This window comes from Panthera leo, chromosome E1 (genome assembly GCF_018350215.1).
Source record: "Panthera leo isolate Ple1 chromosome E1, P.leo_Ple1_pat1.1, whole genome shotgun sequence".
NCBI classification, from domain to species: domain Eukaryota; kingdom Metazoa; phylum Chordata; class Mammalia; order Carnivora; family Felidae; genus Panthera; species Panthera leo.
Window position 1 is genome coordinate 6,385,785 of NC_056692.1, and position 22,396 is coordinate 6,408,180.

Below are 22,396 nucleotides of genomic sequence, written 5' to 3' on the forward strand. Positions count from 1 at the left end.
CCAGCCGCTTGCACTCTCTCTGTCTCTCTCAAAATAAGTAGATCGACTTAAAAAAAAAAAAAAAATTGGTCCTTGGGTCAGCAGCAGCAGCATCAATGGGGGAAGTTTGTTAGAAATAGAAAATATCAAGTAGACCCAGACCTGCTGAGATAGACTCTGCATTTTAACAAGATCCCAGGTGATTTATCCGTACACTAAAATTTGCGAAGCACTGTTTGAAAAGACATCCTTCACCTGGGGTTTCATAAACACGAGCTTCTGAGTGATGTAACAGGATATATATTCCCAGGATTTTGGTGTGTTTTTTTTTTCCCCAACAAAGGCGGTAAATAACTGAATATGTTGGTTTCTTATGGCCATTTTTGAGATAGAAGAAGATATACTAATAAAGCCAGACGTAAGGCAAAGAGTTCGTAGACGCGACACGAAAAGCATCCTTCGTAAATGCTCGACACATAGTTGCTTTGTGGCGGGGGAGCGGCTCTATATCCTGATGATAATAGGTGTTGCCAAGATGTACAGGAGACAGCGTAACTGAAGGGCTCCATACAAATCTGCTACTCGCTCCCGTCTCTGCTTCTCTGCTTGCTAGACCTGCACCCTCACCATATACACACCTCAGAATGCAAACAGTGTCCTTGTAAGGGACACGGAGTTAATGATTTGTTTACAGTACGTAACATCGAAGGAAGGACCAGGTGAGAACGACCAGACGTCATACGCGTATCCCAGACCACCAGCACGAGATATCTCAATGCCAGAACCCCCTGGTTCCCGGGAATCAGACCCAGGCTCTCGTCTCTGTTCTAACCGGTTCAGCAATGCCTGAGAGGACGTGTACACCAGACCAGATTTTTAGTAAAACCCCCGAGACGTCACGCAGAGATGAGCTCTCTCTTTTTCTTTCTGAGTCTCCTGCACACTCTGTACCTTTCACCTGCCACTCTCGCCTCTTGCTGGCTCACGTTTGATTTTTTTTGTTGTTGTTTATTTTTGAGAGAGAAAGAGAGAGAGAAAGGGGGTAGGAGCAGAGAGAGAGGGAGAGAGAGAATCCCAAGCAGTCCCCATGCTGTCAGTGCAGAGCCCAGCATGGGGTTTGAACCTACAAACCCTGAGATCATGACCTGAGCCAAAGTCGGATGCTTAACCGACAGAGCCCCCTCAGGCTCACATTTGATTTACATTCCGCGTGCAGCCAGAGGCCCTCTTGGCTGCTCCTTTGGAACCCTCCTCCCCCCGCCCCGGGGCCTCAGACCCCGGTCTGCTGGCATCACACACATGGGATCACATTTCATAGAAATGCACACACACGCACGCACACACGCGTGCACGTAAGAACTAGCGGTAACAGAATAAGATCTATGAGCTCGTTACCAGCATCGTGCCAAAGTCAGTTTTCTGGTTTCAACATATAACCACAGTGCCGTAAGATGTCACCATTGTGGGAAACTGGGTCCGTAATAGTTGAGCAATTTCCTATGGTTCTCTAATGGTTTAAAATTAAATTTTAAAAAATGAAGCATAAAGATATACCAGAGTGATCATGAAACCTGCAACCAGATTATCTTAAGTCTCTAATTCAGTTATTCACTTGTCCCTAAAAACAGCATTAGCAACAAAATTTGTCACTGGGAACTCTAGCAGAGAAGTGCAGGAATTTGCAAAAATTTAGTGCTGAACCAAACACAGGATAGAAAAGTTCCGACGACCCAACAACAGATCTAAGAGTTGGAAAATATATTCAGTATCCAGAGGTAAGAAGTGATTGGAGACAAGTCCAGAGTGGGGTCAGCTGAGACAGCATGACCATCTTTCTAGCTGGCATTTAATGGCCCTATTCTCTGGGGGATAGCTCTTTCCCTGGGGGCATCTCAATGACGCTGTATGGCCTACTGAGTTTAGGAAGAAGGGAATAAAAATGGTTCTTTGACATATCTGTGGATTCAACCTTCAGAAAATGCTTACCTCACACGAAAAATATTATAATGTAACGGAAAAAACACACCAGACTGATAAGCAGGCTAAGTTCAGCCATGCTATTCGGAAATGGTATCATGGAATAAGGATATATCACATTAGACATTTACGATTATAATGCAGTCATTAACACGTTGCTGGTAGGAATGTAATGTGATATGACCACTCTGGAAAAAGAGTCTGGCGTTTCTAAAAATCTAACATGACTTACTCTGCTATCCAGCAATAGTACCCTTGGGTGATTCCATGAAAAATAATGGAGAAGAGATTACATCGAAGGAAAATGAGAAGAAAACAAAGCAAGATGCATTTCTAATGCTGTTCTAACTGTATTGCGTTTAAAGCTGTCCCCAGTCAGATCTGATCGGTTAGGCAGTTAAGTTGTCCCTATTGAGGATACCTTGAGGTACAGCAGGAAATAAATGCTTCGAAAAAACAGTTTCAGTTCTGAGCAGAGCACTTGTACGTCTTTGTCTGTGTGGGTTCAGACTATCTGAGTGTTTCTTCTCACTGACACAGCACACATGCCTACAACGTGAGAGTTGTTTCTATAATGGCTTCCTTTGTAAGTAAACCTATGACTCCGTGTTCGAGAACTTGAAATTACCTTGCTCTTTTTATAACCCCATGATTAGAGATAAAGCACCGTCATAAATTCATTAATTCGATTTCACAGCATTTTCAGATGGATAAGCAGGGCTGACTAATTCACAGTTTTCTTCATTTTCACCTTAAAACTTGAGAAGTTATGAAATATTAATGACACTTCCCACACTTCCCATGTGGGTGGCAACATGTAGCTTCCTTTTAATAAACATCCCTCTAATACAGAATACACAGAATTTATGTGAAAATTTACGTATGCCGATGGTGAGGGGGTGCCTGGCTCGGGGCCCTCTCCTAAAGCCCTGTTCTGATGGCTGTTTGCCTCGTGTTCTATTGTCCAGAGTCCCTGTTTATTGGAAACTGGTCTCTGGACCTACTCACTTGGATGCCACCACTGGCCTGGCAGATTTTACCAGGTGGGAGTGAATGGATTTTCCATAATGTAAGACCTTGTCACAGCATTCCAGCTCAGGAATGTCATTGTTTAACCAATACCTGAAGTCAGAACCTTCTAGAAGATAAATATTTAATCTTTTGGCTCTCTATCACAAACTATCAAGGGTTCCTCGGCAAACTCCACTGGTCTTTTTAAAGTAGATGCAATGTGTATCAGCAAAACCAAGCACATAGCAAATAATGAGTGAGCTTTTCACATCTGTACTTTAAATATCTGAAAAAGACCAGGTCATGTAACTGGGAACTTCAGTGAAGGTTCAAGACTTTTCTCTTTGGCTGGGTTTTAGAAGCAGTGTAGTTCAGGGGACATATTGAGCTTACGTCTCAGAGTATGTGAATCCCAGTGATGAGCCCTGTTCCATCATATCACCATAGTTAGGTATGGAAGTTCCTTGTTGCTCAGTCATCATTAAGAAAGATATGATTTTACTCAAATGATAATATCTGCTTAACTTTAACCAAATTGAAGTGAAAACGTGCTGATATATGTCATCTATTAGACGACACATCTAGTTTGAAAAGGACAGTTTATTGTACCTGTTTGCAATTCTGTTGGTGATATACCTAGAACTTGCTGGGTCATGTGGTAAATTCATTGTTTAACTTTGTGAAGAGCTGTCAAGCTCTTGGCCACAACGGCTGCACCATTTTGTATTCCCACCAATAACACACAAGTGTTCCGATTTCCCCACATCTCACCAATTATTATTATTGCCATCCTAGCATGTGTGACATGGTACCTCATTGAGGTTTTGATTTGAATTTCCCAAATGGCTAGACATGTTGAACATCTTTTCATGTACTTGCTGGCCATTTGTATATTTTTGGAGAAATGTCCAAGTCCTTTGCCCATTGGGTTATTTTATGTTTCATATTGTTGGCAATGTGACAGTTCTTTATATATTCTAGATACTAGATCCTTATCAGACAGGTGATTTGCAAATATTTTCTCCCATTCTGCGAGTTATCTTTTCATTTTCTCAGTAACATCCTTTGATAAACAAGTTTGTAATTTTGGTGAATTCCATCTTGTTTCCTATTTTTGGTGTCATATGTAAGAATCTATTGCCAAAGGCAAGGTCGTGAAGATTTATCCTTACGTTTTCTTCCAAGAGTTGTATGGTTTTGATTCTTCTATTAGTTCATGATCCATTTTGAGTTAATTTTTATGTATGGTATGAGGTATAGGTCCAACTTCATTCTTCTGCTTGTGTATATATCCACAGGCCAGCACTAATTGTTGAAGAGACTCTTCTTCCCTCATCAAATGGCCGTGGCATCCTCGTGGGATATCACTAGCAAAAAATGCATGGGTTTATTTGGGGACTTCAGTTCTATCTAGTTGGTCCATATGTCTATCCTTATACCACCACCACACTGTTTTCATTACTGTCATTTTTTTTTTAATGTTTACTTATTTTTGAGAGAGAGGAAGAGATAGAGAGTGAGCAGGGGAGGGGCAGAGAGAAAGGGAGACACAGAATCCAAAGCAGGCTCCAGGCTCTGAGCTGTCAGTGCAGATTGCAATTCCACAGGAATTTGAGGATTAGTTTCTCCATGCTGGAAAACAAAAGTCCATTTACATTTTGATAGTGACTACATTGAATCTGTGGATCTCTTTGGGTAATATCGCCCTTTTAGCAATATTAAGTCTCCCAGTCCATGAACATGGGATGTCTTTCCATTTATTTGTCTTCTTTAATTTCTTTCAGCAATGTTTTGTAGTTTTACACATTTTTCACCACTTTGGTTAAGTTCATTCCCAGATTTTTTATTCTTTTTGATGTTATATTAAGTGAGGTTGATTTTTATAATTTCCTTTTTGGATTGTTCTTTGCTGCTATGTAGAAATCTAGCTGATTTTGATTGATCATACCCTGTAACTTTGCTGAATTTGTTTAGTAGTTAGTAGCTCTAATAGGGGTTTTCGTGTATGTGTGTGTGTGTGTGTGTGTGTGTGTGTGTGTGTTCTTTGGGACTTTCTATATATAGGATCATATCATCTCTGAATAGCAATAGTTTAATTTATTCCTTTGCACAGTGGATGCCTTTTTTCTTTTTCTTGCCTAAGAAATACAATGTTGAAAAGAAGTATGATGTTGAAAAGCAGTGATGATAATTGACACATTTGTCTTGTTTCTGACTTGAGAGGAAAAGCTTTGGATATTTCTCATTGAGTGTGGATTTAACTGTGGATTTTTCACAAATGCCTTTCTCATGCTGAGGAAATTTTCTCTTCTTTCTGGTTCTGAGTGTTTCTGTCATGAAGGGGTGTTGCTGCCCAAGATGAAAGCTTTAACATCTTCTTTAACATATCTTTTTTGAGCATGTTTCTTACCTTGGACATAAGCATGGCTTTCTGTATTCCCCATAAACATAAGTGCTTTTGATCATTCTTAATTTCCCAAGGAAATTCTCTCCCTGGCTTTTCCTCCCAGGCATTAAGTGGTCTATTTTATGTCTCAATTATAATAATTTGCATCAGGCATTTGCACGTTGTCTACCTCACAATATTTATAAGCGATACCCACCACTTTTCCAGCCTGGATGAGCTCCAAATTAGACAAGACAGAAAGAAGTATCAGTCCTTTGGGTAGCCTCCAGACATATTAGAAAATACCTACACAATAATTTTTGGAAAAAAAAATTTTTGCACCCCTCCCCCACCCCCCCATCTCATAAGCAGGGGCCAGGGTCCCACACTGGGAACACAGGCTGCTATATTCAAGATGGCTGCTGACATGGGTGGAGTATAGCTCAAGAACAAGTTTAAAAAAGAATTCCACCAAACCTTCCTACCATTGTAAAAGTTAACTTCTTCTCGATTCAATGTTCACTTGGTTGCTATAAAACTCCCTATTCTTCATGTGTTTTTAAAGAGATGGAACCATGCTGATCGTCTCATTTTGAAGCATCATTTTATCATTCAAGTTTATCATTACCTATAAATATAGCTCGTTAGGTTTAAGTGCTCTGTGTAGAGCCAGTTTCTTCACATCCTTGCCGATGTTTGATATCACTTGACTTCTAAATGTTTATAAGTCTGAAGGATGTCACATGATCTCTCATTTTGTTTTAACTAGGATTGTGCAAATAGTAGCCTTGAAGTTTTTATTTGTAGTTGTTTAGTGACCATCTGGATATTCTCTTCTGGGAATTATCAGATCATATTTTTCATATGAATATGATAGGAAATTGAGAACCTGCTTCTTTTTTCTATCTTTACCTTCAAATTATTTGTGTCTTTGTCTTCGGTATGTATATTTATTTATATATTTATTTAAAAAATGTTTTCACACTTATTTATTTTTGAGAGGTAGAGAGACAAAGCATAAGGCAGGGAGGGGCAGAGAGAGAGGGAGACACAGAATCTGAAGCAGGCACCAGGCTTCCGAGCTGTCAGCACAGAGCCCGACGCGGGGCTCAAACCCACAAACTGTGAGATCATGACCTGAGCCGAAGTTGGATGCTTAACTAACTGAACCGCCCAGGTGCCCCTGGTATGTATTTTTTAAAGCAAACATATACATTTTATTTTGATATTTTTAGCTCAGTTTTTAAAATCCTTTAATAGGGGACTTGTCAGTCACATTTATTGTGACTATTGATATGCCTGGGTTGCTTTCCAACATTCTATTGTTTTATTTACTGCTCTATCCTACATTTCGTTTCTTCTTTTTCTACTTTTGAAGAATTGAGTGAATTTTCTTCATTTTAGTTGTCCTTTCATTGTTCAATGTGCTTTTTAGTGTGAGATTTGTAAACATGACATGTTAAGAATTACCATCTTCTAACACTCTCTAGAGTTGATTGGTACCTGAGTACTTGAGATCAGTAGAACACAGTACTTGAAGAGCATCAACTCCAGAACCAGACACACTGGGTTCAGACTTTGGCTTTGACATTGACTGTGCCACCTTGACCATGTTACTCAATATTTCTGTTCCTCAGTTCCCATACACATAAGATAAAGAAAAATAAAATGATATGAAGAGTGAGTGAATACATGTAAAAGGGTAAGGACAATGTTTGGTGCATAAAAAACATTCAGTAAGTTTTAGCTGTAGTTAATTTTCCCCTAACTAGGGCAGAGACAATTTTGTTCATCATTGTTCCCTACCATATGCTTTGGTTTTCTTCTAAGAAGCTGTTAAATTTTCTTCTTTTTAAAAAAAAAATTTTTTTTTAATGTTTACTTATTTTTGACAGAGAGAGAGACAGGGCATGAGCAGGGGAAGGGCAGAGAGAGAGGGAGATACAGAACCTGAAGCAGGCTCCAAGCTCTGAGACCCTGATGTGAGGCTCAAACTCACAAACTACCAGATCATGACCTGAGCCGAAGTCGGACGTTCAACCGACTGAGCCACCCAGGCGCCCCTTAAATTTTCTTTTTTGACAATTAACACAAATCAACTGATCAGTAAGGTGTATTGGTTTCTTGACTGTCTACTTAGGATGTTTTGTTTTGTTTTGTTTCTCTTATATTTGGTTTTCTTCTTATTAGAATCAATAAGCAAGACCTTCAGACTAGACCTACAAGTGATAGGAGGTTTTATACACCTAAAAATGTCTTTGTCTTCACATTTCATATAATAATTCAGCTTGGTATAGAATACTAACTTCAAAACTATCTTTTCTCAGAATGTAAAATATGTTATTCTTGCGTTCATGGATTTTTATTTTATTTTTTAATCGAATCCAATTTTATTATTACTATTTTTTTTTTTAACTTACATCCAAGTTAGTTAGCATATAGTGCAACAATGATTTCAGGCATTGATTCCTTAATGCCCCTCCCCCATTTAGCCCGTTCCCCCTCCCACAACCCTTTCAGCAACCTTCTGTTTGTTCTTCATATTTAAGAGTCTCTTATGTTTTGTCCCCCTCCCTGTTTTTATATTATTTTTGCTTCCCTTCCCTTATGTTCATCTGTTTTGTCTCTTAAAGTCCTCATATGAGTGAGGTCATATGATACTTGTCTTTCTCTGACGAATTTCGCTTACATAATACCCTCTAGTTCCATCCACGTATTTGCAAATGGCAAGATCTCATTCTTTTTGATTGTTGAGTAATACTTCATTGTGTGTATATATAATATATACGTATATATATATACACATACATATATATACATATACATATATATGTATACACACACACACACACACACACACACACACACACACACACACACCACATCTTCTTTATCCATTCATCCATCAATAAACATTTGGGCTCTGTCCATACTTTGGCTATTGTTGATAGTGCTGCTATAAACATTGGGTTGCATGTGCCCCCTCGGCATTATGGATTTTAATGAGAAGTCTAACCTTGATCTGATTTTTATACTTTTATAAATAACTTATTTTTCTCAAAAATTTTAAGATCTTTTCTTTCACTTTATTGTATTGAAATTTTACTACTCTGTTCCAGGTATAAGTCAATTTTTATTTATTTGTTTGGGACTTGGTAGGACCTTCAAGGCAGAGACTTGTATTTTCCTTATTGGAATTTTTTTCCTACTTTTTGCTTTTTATTTCACACTATATTCCCCCTCCCTTCATTTTCTCCTTCTAACAAACACCACTTACTATGTTCCAGGCCTTGTTTTCAGTGAGTTCCATGTATTAGCTGATTTAACTTTCACAGCAACTCCTTTGGGTGGAGCATTATCATAATCACCACTTTCTAGATGAGCCAACTGAGGTGGAAGAGGTTTGATAAATTGCCCAAGGTCATACATAACTGGGATTCCACCTGGACGGTCAGACTCCAAGCTTACATTTTAGACCACTTGATCCCCTACATCTGTCTCTTTCTCTTCATTCTTTTCATCTCTTTTTCTCTTGTGCTACATTTGGAAGAATTTCTTGGCTTATTCTTCCAGCTTGCCTTCAGCTGTATCCATCCAGCCTCTCTTTTGAGTTTTAGCTTTAAATAATGAACATTTAAATTTTGGAAAAATTTTTTATATGCTATCTTAAACAAATGAAATGTCTCTTTGCCTCTCACTTGATGGTATTAAAGATAATCATTTTAAAGTCGTATTGTGCCTCTCTTTCTCTCCCTCTCTCTCTGCCCCTCCCCTGCACGCTCTCTCTCTCTCTCTCTCTCTCTCTCTCTCTCTCTGTCAAGATAAATATACTTTAAAAAATAAGGGGCTCCTGGGTGGCTCAGTTGATTAAGCATCTGAATCTTAGTTTCGGCTTGGGTCATGATCTCACGATTCGCGAGTTCGAGCACCACATCAGGCTCTGTGCTGACAGTATGGAGCCTGCTTGAGATTTTCTCTCTCTCTCTCTTTCTCTGTCCCTCCCCTGCTCACTTGCTCGCGCTCTCTCTCTCTCTCTTTCTCTCTCTCTCAAAAATAAACTTTTAAGAAAATAAAGTCCTGATGTGTTTGATTTACTAGCTCTTTTCTCATCCATTTGCTGGATTTGGTACCACCTTTTCATGGAACTGGTGATTCCTGGCTCCTGTTAGTGTATTTGTGACTATCGTTGTCTGTTACCCACTGCCAACCTTGAGGGTTTGACTGGAAGGAAACATTACTGCCAGGCTGGCACACTACAGCGTGTCCTCAATAACTGGATGATGAACTGCAAGGGAGGTGAGTCAATGGCTAGTTTCCCAAGAGTGAGGGCTCTGGATCCCCCTCCCACTGCTTTTAACCCAGGTGCCCACATTATCTCCTCCTGTATGGTGAGCAGTTGGTGATGACGGGTAGAACAGCCAACCTACTCAGTGCCCTGAAAACCATAATCCAAACCAACACACCCTATTGTCCCAGAGCCCCTCCTGCTCGGAGTGCTTACCGTCCCCTAAGATGAGGAGCCGCTCTGTCTCTTGGCAGCTACCATCCCCTGTTTATATTTGCTTCAGATTTCCCTCTTCAATCTGCAATGCATCTTCTAAGGATTTCTCCAGGTGTTTGACCATTAGCCTTTTGTTTTTTCCTTTAATGAACTATTTGTGAATATGATTTCTGCCATTTCTAGGGGTTTGGTGGAGAAGTAGGTTTGGGAATGTTCTCAACCCACCTTGAGAGTTCCTGCTAGCTTTCTCTCCCTCTCCTTTCTCACTTGGCCATATTTCCTGGTAACACCAATAACATCTTTGGCTCTTTCCACGGAGATTGTTTTTATACATATTCTCCTCAAATTTGTCCAAATGTTACTCTCCTCTCTTTCTTCACCTGGGTTGGGCCATGTTTAATGGAATATTTTTAATACCCCTCTTTACTTCTTTCTTGATAGGACTCCTTCTTGATCAGAGCTACAAATGTGACTTAAATTAACAGTTTGCAAATGTGCTCTCAAAGTGAGGAGGCAGAAAAGCAGAGGTGCTGGTATGTTTTAGAAATGAGACTGTTTCCTAACATACTTACGGGCCTTATCATAATTAACAATGACAGACCTTTCCTGGCTGCAGCAATGTTGAAATTTCCATTGGTTCTTAAAACGTTTTGTATTAAAACTCTTCCTATTCCTACACTCCCCCACCTGAGTGAACTTTGATATTTTCTGGCTATCGTATAGCTCACTTCCAACTTAGTTTATGGTGCACTTCGTACGTCTGTATCCTCATAATGTTCTTGTGTTTATGTAAATATAAATATAGAAACCTGGAAACAAAACCCGTGTTGAGTGTGGCTTTTATCAGTCACATTCTTCTGAGGAAAAGCCTTGGAAACACAAGCAGAGCACAGTCAACCTGAAGATTTTGATAAGACTAAATTAAATGATGTCTTTGCTCATTATCTGCTATCATCTGAAGTTTTAGAGTAGACCGATAGCATTCATGGTTTCTTTTCAAAAAACACAAAATAGTTTTTTTTTTTAAATTTTGCACTGTTGATTGAACATGAGAGCTTGAGAATTCAGACTTCAGATAAAACATGACCCAAATGCAAGAACAAATTCTATCACCCTTCATAAGTACTATTCTTCCAGTACCATAAGAGTGAAGAAAAAATTATCATGTAAGTCCGATCTTGTTACTGTCGATGTAATGGATTAGCTCTCACCTTCTAGTTTTTATTTTTATTTTTATTTTTTTTTAAATTTTTTTTTTTCAACATTTTTTTTATTTATTTTTGGGACAGAGAGAGACAGAGCATGAACGGGGGAGGGGCAGAGAGAGAGGGAGACACAGAACCGGAAGCAGGCTCCAGGCTCTGGGCCATCAGCCCAGAGCCCGACGCGGGGCTCGAACCCACGGACCGCGAGATCGTGACCTGGCTGAAGTCGGACGCTTAACCGACTGCGCCACCCAGGCGCCCCTCACCTTCTAGTTTTTAACCAGTCAACAGCAGTGGTTGTGAGGAAAAAGTCCGAGGCAATCCCAAGTTTACAGTGTGTCATCCCTTGATGACAGTGCATCCTCTTGGTGAGACCAGGTTTCCCCAGTTCACTCCAAGCTAATGAAAATTCATTTAGCTTCTTTGAGTCTCCGGTTTCTCGTTTCTAAAACAAGTCTACAATTTAGGTGGACTTCAAAAATTCTAAATGTTTCTGCACCCAAATACATTACTTTAAACAAAGATGCAGGGGCACCTGAGTGGCTGAGTCAGTTAAGCATCCAACTCTTGATTTTGGCTCAGGTCATGATCTCATGGTTCATGAGATTGAGCCCCACATCGGGCTCTGCACTGATAGCATGGAGCCTGCTTGGGATTCTCTGTCTCTCTCTCTCTCTGTCTCTGTCTCTGTCTCTGTCTCTCTCTCTCTCTATTCCCCCTGTCCTTCCTCTGCCAGACACTCTCAAAAAATAAGTAAGTAAATAAAAATCAATCAATAAATAAAAATAAAAGATACAAAACTTGACAAATCTAGAAGAGGCAATAGAATGCCCCACTACTGTAGTTCAAGATTTTAATATTCTTGTCTCAGTAATTATTAGAAGAATAACAGAATAAGAATAAATATCAATATATAAGAATATAGAAGATTGGAAGAAGTCTGTCAACCAAATAAACTTGACATCTGTGGAACTGTGCCTCAACAACCACAAAACATGCCTTCTTTTAAGTGTATGATGGACCATTTCCCAGGATACACCATCTGCTGGGCTGTAAAGCAAGTACTAATACATTGAGAAAGAGTATACTCTCTGACCACAATGGAATTACTTTAGACATCAGTAAAGGAAAGATACCTGGAAATATCTGGGATTTAATTAAGCACTTCTAAATAATCCATGGGAAAATCACAAGAGAAATCAGAAAATATTTTTGAGTGAATGATAATGATAGTGCAATATATTTATGGGATTTCTCCAAGTTACTACATGTGGAGAAAACCATGACTTTAAATAATGGTCTATATTAGAAAAGAAGATTTAAAATCAGTGATCTAGGCTTTCTCCTTGAAAAACCAGAAAAGGAAAACCAAATTAAGCAAGTAGTAGTAAAAACAAGTAAAAGGAAGAAAATAATAAAGCTAAAAGAATAAATTGATGAAACAGAAAATAAAAAATAGAGAAAATCAGGGGGTGGCTGAGTGACTCATTCTGTTAAACCTCTGACTCTTGATTTCGGCTCAGGTCATGATCTCTCGGGTCATGAGTTCAAGCCCTGCATCAGGCTTTGGGCTGATAGTACAGAGCTTGCTTGGGATTCTCTCTCTTTCCCCTCTTTCTCTGCTCCTCCCCTGCTTATGCTGTCTCTCTCTCAATATAAATAAATAAACTTAAAAAAATAGAGAAAACCAGTAAAGACAAGTTTGAGTCTTTAAAAAGATTAATTAAATTGATGACCTCCTGGAAAGACTAATCAAGAAAAAAAGAATAACTAGACCCAGGAAAAACCTGCAGCTAAAGTTATATCTAATGGTGAAGTACTACTTTTCCTTTATGATTGATAGCACAAGGAGAATATCCACTTCCACTCAACTTTCGTGCAATAGCATAAGACAAGAACCAGAAGGCATAAATATTGGAAAGGAATATGTAAAACTGTCTTTATTTTCAGATAACATAATTATATAGAGAGTAAATCCAAAAGAATCTACAAAAAATGTAAGAGCAATTAAATCACTTCAATAAGTTTGCAGGATACATGTTCAGGGTATAAAAAATCAGCTGTCTACAAACCAGTAGTGAACAAATAGTAAATGAAATTAAAAAGAATATCTTTCCCAATAGCATCAAAAGTGATGAATTTATGTGGCAATAAATTTAACGAAAGTATGTAAAATATATATACTGAAAACCTTAAAACATCATTGAAAATATTTACCATCTTCGTGGTATGGAAAACTGGCTATTGTTAAAATTTCAGTTATTCCCAACTTGATCTAGGAATCCAACAATCTCCCAGTTAACATCCTAACAGTCCTCTCTTTTTTTTTTTTATTCCAATATAGCTGACATACAGTCTTATAAATTAATTTCGGGTGTGCAATATAGTGATTCAGCAATTCTGTACATCAGTCACCCAGTGCTCATCATGATAAGTGTGCTCTTAATCCCCATCACCTATTTCCCCCCACCCACCTCCCCTCTGGTGACCATGAGTTCTCTATAGTTAAGAGTCTGTTTTTTGGTTTGTCTTTTTTTTTCTTACCTTGTTTCTTTGTTTTATTTCTTAAATTCCACATATGAGTGAAATAATGTGGTGTTTTTCCTTTCTCTGACTTGTTTCACCTAACATTATTCCCTCCAGATCCATCCATGTTGTTGCAAATGGCAAGATTTCCTTCTTTTTTATAGATGAAGAATATTCCATTTTGTATGTATACCACTTCTTCATCCATTCATCTGTCCATTGATACTTGGGCTGCTTCCATAATTTGGCTATTGTAAGTAGTGCCACAATAAACATAGGGGCACATGTATCTTTTCAAATTAGTGTTTTCATATTCTTTAGATAAATACCTAGTAGTGGAATTACTAGATCATATGGTAATTCTATTTTTAATTTTTTGAGGAACCTCTATTCTGTTTGCATTCCCACCAACAATGCATGAGGGTTCCTTTCTATCCACACCCTCGCCAACATTTGTTGGTTTTAGTGTTTTTTTATTTTAGCTGTTCTGACAGGTGTGAAGTAATATCTCATTGTAGTTTTTTTGTTTTATTTTGTTTTTAAGTTTTTATTTTCATTCCAGTTAGTTACCATATAGTGTAATACTAGACTCTGGTGTACAATATAGTGATTTAACGCTTCTGTACAACACTTGGTGCTTATCACAAGTGCACGCCTTAATCCCCATCATCTATTTAACCCATGCCCCACCCACCTCCCCTCCAATAACCATCAGTGTGTTCTCTCTCACTGTAGTTTTTCTTTGCATTTCCCTGATGATGAGTGATGTTGAGCATGTTTTCTTGTGTCTGTTGGCTATCTGTATATCTTCTTTGCAGAAATAGCTATTTGTGTTTTCTGCCGTTTTTTAATTGGATTATTTGGGGTGTTTTGGTGTCGAGTTGTAGAAGTTCTTTTCTTTAAAAATTTTTAATGTTTATTTATTTTTTGAGAGAGAGAGAGAGACAGAGTGAAAGGGGGGAGGAGCAGAGAGCGAGGGAGACACAGAATCCAAAGCAGGCTCCCAGGCTTGGGCTGTCAGCATAGAGCCCAATGTGGGGCTCGAACTCGAACTGTGAGGTCATGACTTGAGCTGGAGTCAGACGCTTAACCAACTGAGCCACCCAGGTGCTCTGAGTTGTCTAAATTCTTTATATGTTTTGAATACTAATCCTTTATCAGATATGCCATTTGCAAATATCTTCTCCCATTCAGTAGGTTGTCTTTTAGTTTTGTTGATTGTTTCCTTTGCTGTGCAGAAGCTTTTTATTTTGATGTAGTCCCAATAGTTTATTTTTACTTTTATTTCCCTTGCTTCAAGAGACATACCTAGAAAAACGTTACTACGGCCACTGTCAGAGAAACTACTGCTTGCGTTCTCTTCTAGGATTTTTATGGTTTCAGGTCTCATATTTAGAGTCTTTTTTTTTTCTTTAATAAAAATTGATAAGCTGATTTTAAAATGCAAATGACTTTGTATAGCCAAAAGCAATTTTGAAGAAGAATAGTGTCAGAAGACTTATTCTACCTAATGTTAATGTTTACTATAAAGCTATAACAATCAAGAGATATAGTGGTGTTAACATGAGCATAGAAAATCAGTGGAACAAGACAGTGCAGCAACAGACACACTTATACAGTCACCTGATTTCTTTTAACGTCGTTAAATTATAATCAGCAAACAGAATTTTAAGGTATTTAAACTATACAGTGCGATGGTTTGATATATGTGTGTATTATGGAAGGATTCTTCCCATATAGTTAATTAACATGTTCATAACCTGACATACTTAATTTTTTATTTTTTTTTTGGTGAGCACACTTAAGTTCTACTCCCTTAGCCTATTTTAATTATATAATTCAGTGTTATCAACTATAGGCATCGTGTTATACATTAGAGCCTCAGAACTTATGCATCTTACAATCATCAGTAGACCCCTAAGTTGTTTCCATACCTTGGTTATGGTGGTGAATAATTCTGTAACAAACAGAAGAGTACAGGTATGTCTTTGAGATACCAATTTCCTTTTAATATATGCACAGAAGTAGGGTTCCTCAATCATTTGGTTCACCTTTTTTTTTTTTTAACTTTTAAAGGAAACTTCAGGGGTGTCTGGGTGGCTCAGTCAGCTAAGCTTCCAACTTTAGCTCTGTTCACAATCTCATGGTTTGTGGATTCCGGCCCCACATCAGGCTCTGTGCTAACAGCTCAGAGCCTGGAGCCTGCTTTGAATTCTGTGTCTCCCCCCCCCCCCCCCCATTGAACTATAGTCAATTAGTTTGGACAAAGGAGCCAAAGCAATGAAATGAGGAAAGAAAAATATTTTCAACAAATGATGCCTGAACAACTAAATATTTATAGAGAACAATGATTTGGTAAGGAGAAAATATAGTTAATAAGTTAGAATATAGAAAATTGGTAAACTCAATAAGTAAATCAAATAACTATGTCTTTTTAAAAAATATGGTAAAAATGACACATATATAGGGAACCCCCCCAAATATACTTTATTGGTTCTCTGAAAATTAATGTGGATACCTAGGTGTAACAGATAATTTTCTAGCAAAATATAAATAAATCCCTCTAACTCAGAAGACATAGGAAATCTAATAGATAATTGCTAGTATTTAAAAAAAAATGTTTTAATGTTTATTTGTTTTTGAGAGGAGGAGACAGAGCATGAGTTGGAGAGGGGCAAAGAGAGGGAGACACAGAACAGGAAGCAGGCTCCAAGCTCTGAGCTGTCACCCCAGAGCCTGATGCAGGGCTTGAACTCATGAGGGTGAGATCGTGACCTGAGCCGAAGTTGGATGGTTAACCGACTGCACCACCCAGGCACCTCACCAATTGGTAGTCTTAAAAAAAAACACTAGCCAGACGATATTGCAGATGTGTTCTATTAAATCTTTAAGGAGCAGATAAAATGAATTGTAACTTTCAGAGCATATATATAGAAGGCACTATTTATTAGATTACTACTTTTAAGAATTTATTATGAAATCCATCATTACGTTAATTCTAAAACCTGAAAAATATAACTCAAAAAGAGAGGAGCAATCACAAATGAATATTGACATAAAAATCTAAAATTAAATAGTAGAAATTAGATTGCCGCCCTCTAACCAACTGATACTCATGATAGGAATAAGAGGTCTGTATTAGAAATGCAATTAAAAATGTGGATAGTAGGACATCCACTGATATCATTAGGGCAAAGGAAGAGGTGATTAATGAGACAGGTGCCAACAATGTCTTTGATAAGTTTTGACATTCAGTCTTATTAAATCAAGAATGGGTGCCATTTCCTTAAATGCAGAAAATTAACATCTGAGAATCAAATCAGCATGATGCTGACAGGTAACAAATTAGAAGCAGGAATCAAGTCAGGAATAAAACAAACGCTTCATTCTCCTCGTTAGTTAATGTCATTCTGGCTGCATTAGCCAGTGAATGGAGATAAAAGAAAGAAATAGGAAGAATAAAATTTAAAAAGAAGAGGCAAAATTGTATGCTTTTTATAGTCCATTTTACCTTTGGAAGGCTCAAGAGAATCAACTGAAAAATTACTCAGTATCGAAAAATTCAAAAAATTGTGACCAGCTCTTAAGTTAACATTAAAAAATCAAAAGTAGCCCTCATAAATAATCATGTGGAAAACAGAATGGGAAAAATATCTATTGGGGCACCTGGGTGGCTCAGTCAGTTAAGCGTCCGACTTCGGCTCAGGTCATGATCTCGCGCTCCGTGAGTTTGAGCCCTGCGTCGGGCTCTGTGCTGACAGCTCAGAGCCTGGAGCCTGCTTCAGATTCTGTGTCTCCCTCTCTCTCTTCCCTCCCCTGCTTGTTCTTTCTTTCTCCCCCCCTCTCTCCCCCCTCCTCTGTCTCTCTCAAAGAATAAATAAACATTTAAAAAATTTTAAATATCTATTTAGAAAGAGCAGGAATCTACTGACCTACGTGATCGGTATAAAGGATACTTCCAAACTCTACCAAAAGTCCTAAAAAACATCTCAATAAACAAAAATGCATCCTATTCTTAGAAAACAAAATCTCAGTATGGAAAAATATATATATATACATTTTCAGGAGATTCAGTCATTCATTTATTCAACAAATTATTATTGATTACCTCCTATGTTTTAGGTAGTAGAATTCTGCTCTCTAGGTAGGCTCTTGGGTATGCCAGAGAACAAAAATGACGTAGTGCCCACTCTCTCTGCAGACTGAAGTTAGAAATTTCTGAGACTAGTGTGCACGTATGCATTAGGAGTTTTCACATAACAAGAAAAGATTTAGGATTTGTCATGCACAGTGAACAAAGCATTTATTTAAAGGAAATGCACCCGCGTATTTATCAGATGCAAGCGTGGAGGTAGAAATTGATAGCAGTTGGACGTGAAAAAGGAGGCATTAAGTCACATCCAGGTTTTGACGTTTTAAAACTTGCTCCAAACCAATTTAACAGGTGTGGCCGGTAAGCACAGGGAACAACGAAAAGGCATTTATGGCTGGAGGGAGTGCAAAGTGGTGCAAACATTTTGGAGCTCTGTTTGGCAGTTTCCTATAAAGTTAAATACACAGTCATCATATGACTCGGTGCTTCCACTCCTAGGCATTTACCCAAAGGAAATGAAAAAGTTCGTTAAAGAGACAACTTGGACCCAGAGGTACTAGGCTAAGTGAAGTAAGTCAGTCAGCAAAAGACAAATACCATATGATTTCACTCATAGGTGGGATTTGAGAAACAAAGGAACAAACAAAGGAAAAAGAGACAGACCAGGAAACACTCTTAATTACAGAGAACAAACTGGTGGTTACACTGGGAAGGGGGGAGGGGGGAGGGAGGAGGGGGTGAAATAGACAAAGGTGATTAACAGTACGCTAGCCTTAATGAGCACTGAGAAAGGTATACAGTGTCTGAACCATTATGTTGGACCCCTGAATCTACTGTAACACTGTATGTTAATTATACTTCAATGAGTAAATAGAATGTCCTATAAATTGTGAAAAAACAAAACAGCTTGTACGCAAATATGATTAGCAGCTTTATTCGTAATAGTCCCAAACTGGAAACAATCCCAACATCCATCCATAGATGAAAGAATAATCAAATTATGCTATATTCATCCTATGGAATAATACTTACCCATACAAAGAAACTACTGATATATATATACTTTTTTAAATGAAAGGTGATTCTCAAAAACAGTTATGTTCAGTGAAATGAGCAGGACTCAAAAGGTATACAATGCAGGATCCCCTTTGTAGGACACTCTAGAAAAGATAGAACCACTCCCTACTGACAACAGAGACCACCGGTTGCTTGCAAACAGATAGAGGGAACTTTCTGGAAGTGATGGAAATGTTCCATATCTTGATTTCATGGCTAATAGTTTCATGGGTATACACTTGTCAAAACTCATCAAACTGTAAGCTAAAAATGGGTACATTTTCTTGTATGTAAATGATACCTTGGTAGGCTTGATTTAAAAAGAAGAACATTAAGGGGCACCTGGGTGGCTCAGTTGGTTAAGTGTCCAACTCTTGGTTTCAGCTCAGGTCATGATCTTACAGTTTCATGGGTTTGAGCCCCATGTCGGGCTCTGCACTGGCAGTGCAGAGCCTGCTTGGGATTCTCTCTCTCTCTCTCTCTCTCTCTCTCTCCCTCCCTCTCTCTCTCTGGCACTCCCCCGCTGGTGCTGTCTATGTCTCTCTCAAAATAAATAAATAACCTTAAAAAAAAAAAAAAGAAAGAAAAACATTAAGTAGGATAAAAGACACCATATAAGAGTCTCTGTTTGGGAGGAGATAATTAAAACTACTCATAGTCCTGGCCTCCTCTCAAGAAAAGGAAGTACAAAGTTCGAGTGGTAAAATTGGAAATAACCAGGAAATAAAATACATTACATTCAAATGGCCCAACTCTCCACCAGTAACCGAGGAGCTGGCACCGCATGAAGGATGAATTCCTCCATGGCCACGACTGGCTCTGCTTCTGGTCCCAAAGTGGAGGATGTTGGTTTTTCTGAGGTCCCATGCACTTGTGGAAGCTCACTACCTACTTACACACAGAACCTCACACATACTGACAGGACACAAAGGGACCCGAGACACAAAACCGTCTGATGTGACTGTATGCAGAGGAAGAGACTGGGGGCCTGATTTATGTCTCCATCTGCTCTGGGCTGGCAAGAGCCTTAGTGAGAGATGTGCTCAGCGGCCCAACTGTGCTTATGATTTGTAAATAAAACGAAGTCAGGCAACTGCAGTCAAACAGTGTGTGGCGTGTTTTCTGCCCAGATTCAACCGTAGAATGCGTGAAGGCCGGGTGTGTTGGGAAAGCGATTGTCTCCGAGGTCAGCATAGGCTTGTAGTTTAGAAATCAAGGACCCTGGTATTCCCTTTGAAAATGAAACTGCTCAGCGTGCAGAATAGGACTTAATATAAATAATGTGGCAGCCTTCTCCAATGCTGGTGGTCTCTAAACAGTCACTGTCTGGCATTTCACGTTGTGTTTCAAACCCAGAATCATCAGAAGCCACATAAATCTGTCACTTCGGTTGAATTTGTACATTGTCAACTCCCCGACTAATTTTTCAAAGATGACCGCCTGCCCAAACGACGTCTAGGCTCTCAGATCCAGTGGACTTTCCTGGGTTGTCATATCACCGATGTCCTAGCTTGTATTTTTATTATGTGAATGAAACTTCTCCAGAAATGTTGGACAGAGGTCAGCATTACAGATACTCCATAGAATATTTAGACAATCAAATTATATTGGAGATTGCTGTAGAACTTCTTCCTTGCAACAACATGGGCAGAAAATCACGTTTCTTCCATATTGGTTGCCACTGTTATCCTAGTTAAAATTGAGGCACAATCTTACTTTGTACTTCCATTTTGGGGGGCATCTCTCCATTCTTTTCCTTGGAGACTCAGATTCTCCTTACTTCCCTCGGGTGATGTAAAAATCTCCTCGGATCCATCCTTCTGATTTCCCCACTTCCCTCCAGTTAAAAATCCCAGTTTCCTGGATTCTATTACCAGCTACTTGGTTTTTTTAATTAATTAAATTATTTAAGTGATCTTTTAAAAGCATTGCACACTAAGGAAGAATTTAATGTTTACTTTTTACTTTTTTTGGTTTTTCTTAATTTTATTTATTTTGAGAGAGAGAGAGAGCATGTGAGCTGGGGAGGGGCCGAGAGAGAGAGAGAGAGAGAGAGAGAGAGAGAGAGAATCCCCAGCAGTCTCCACACTGTCAGTACAGGGCCCAATGTGGGGCTCAAACCCATGAAACGTGAGATCACGACCTGAGCAGAAATCAAGAGTTGGACACTTAACTGACTGAACCGCCCTGGCGCCCCCAGAAGAATTTAATTTTTAAAGGAAAGGAGGAAATTTTCCAGTGCTCCATGATTAGTCTCTTGGCTTTTACGTTCTTCTCCTCCAGTCACCTCACTACAAGTAAAGAACGTTCTTTAACTCACCTTCACCCTTTCTTCCTGCCATCTTCTTACCCACATAGACTTCAGGCCCCAGAAAATCTACAAGTATGCTGCCTCCAGTGGTGTCTCTCACATGTTTTCATAAATAAGTCAACTGTCTTGTTAAATCCCACACGGAGCTTGCGTCTCCTCCCTATTCTCCTTTCTGGCCCCATCTCTATGCCTGCCCTTGGGACAAGACACATCTAAGAAGATGGGCACTGTCTTCTGCCCATCTGCTGAATGTCACTAGTTCTGTTAGGCACAACTTCAGTACCGGCTGGGCTATCATGCAGAAGCATCTCTGGCCGAGCTCTACTTTCTGCCTCTTCAAGGTGCTGCACTGCCCACGGTATGTATGGAAGGGGACGGAAGGTCTGTCTCTCCTATGTATTGTACTCTGTTGGAAGGCACTTGGTCTAATACCATCCGTGCCTCATTCTCTTAAAAAGTTTTATTGGACTGGCTCGTTTGGGTTTCATGTATTATCCCCTCTTCAACAAAGGACTCACACACAGGCCTGATGGCTTACTTGGCTTGGCTGAGTGACAGAGGTTCTACTAAACTCACAATGGCCCTACCTGCTGTCATGACTTGGACATTTACAGAAACTTGCACACAGGAGCCTATTTCCCTGGTTTCTTTTTATCTTTAAAAAACACCCTCACTCAGAGCACCTGGGTGGCTCAGTGGGTTAAAGCATCTGACTTTGGCTCAGGTCATGATCTCACGGTTCATGAGTTCGAGCCCCACGTCAGGCTCTGTGCTGACAGCTCAGAGCCCGGAGTCTGCTTCGGATTCTGTGTCTCCCTCTCTCTCTGCCCCACCCCTGCTCACATTCTGTCTGTCTGTCTGTCTGTCTGTCTCTCAAAAATAAACGTTAGGAAAAGAAGAAAGAAAGAAAGGACCCTCACTCAAAGGGTTTTCCTCAGCCAAACTGACATCTAGTTAACCTGCAATAGAATTCTGACCCCATGAGCTCTGGGAGTCAGTACAGCTTAGGCTTAAAAACATGAGGTAGCCATGATCCCTCTGACCAATGAAATTTTAAAAATGTGTGAGTTTTTACTCAAACACATGAAATTATCTTGACCCAAAGGTGGGTGATATTCTGTTTTCCAACTGCGTTTAGCCATTTTTAAGCGTTTGAGTATTAAGACTCATTCTAGGGGTGCCTGGGTGGCTCAGTCAGTTAAGTGTCTGACTCAGCTCAGGTCATGATCTCACAGTTCATGAGTTCAAGCCCCGCATTAGGCTCTGTGATGACCGCTTGGAGCCTGGAGCCTGCTTCGGACTCTGTCTCCGTCTCTCTCCGCACCCCCACCCTGCTTGCGCTCTGTCTCTC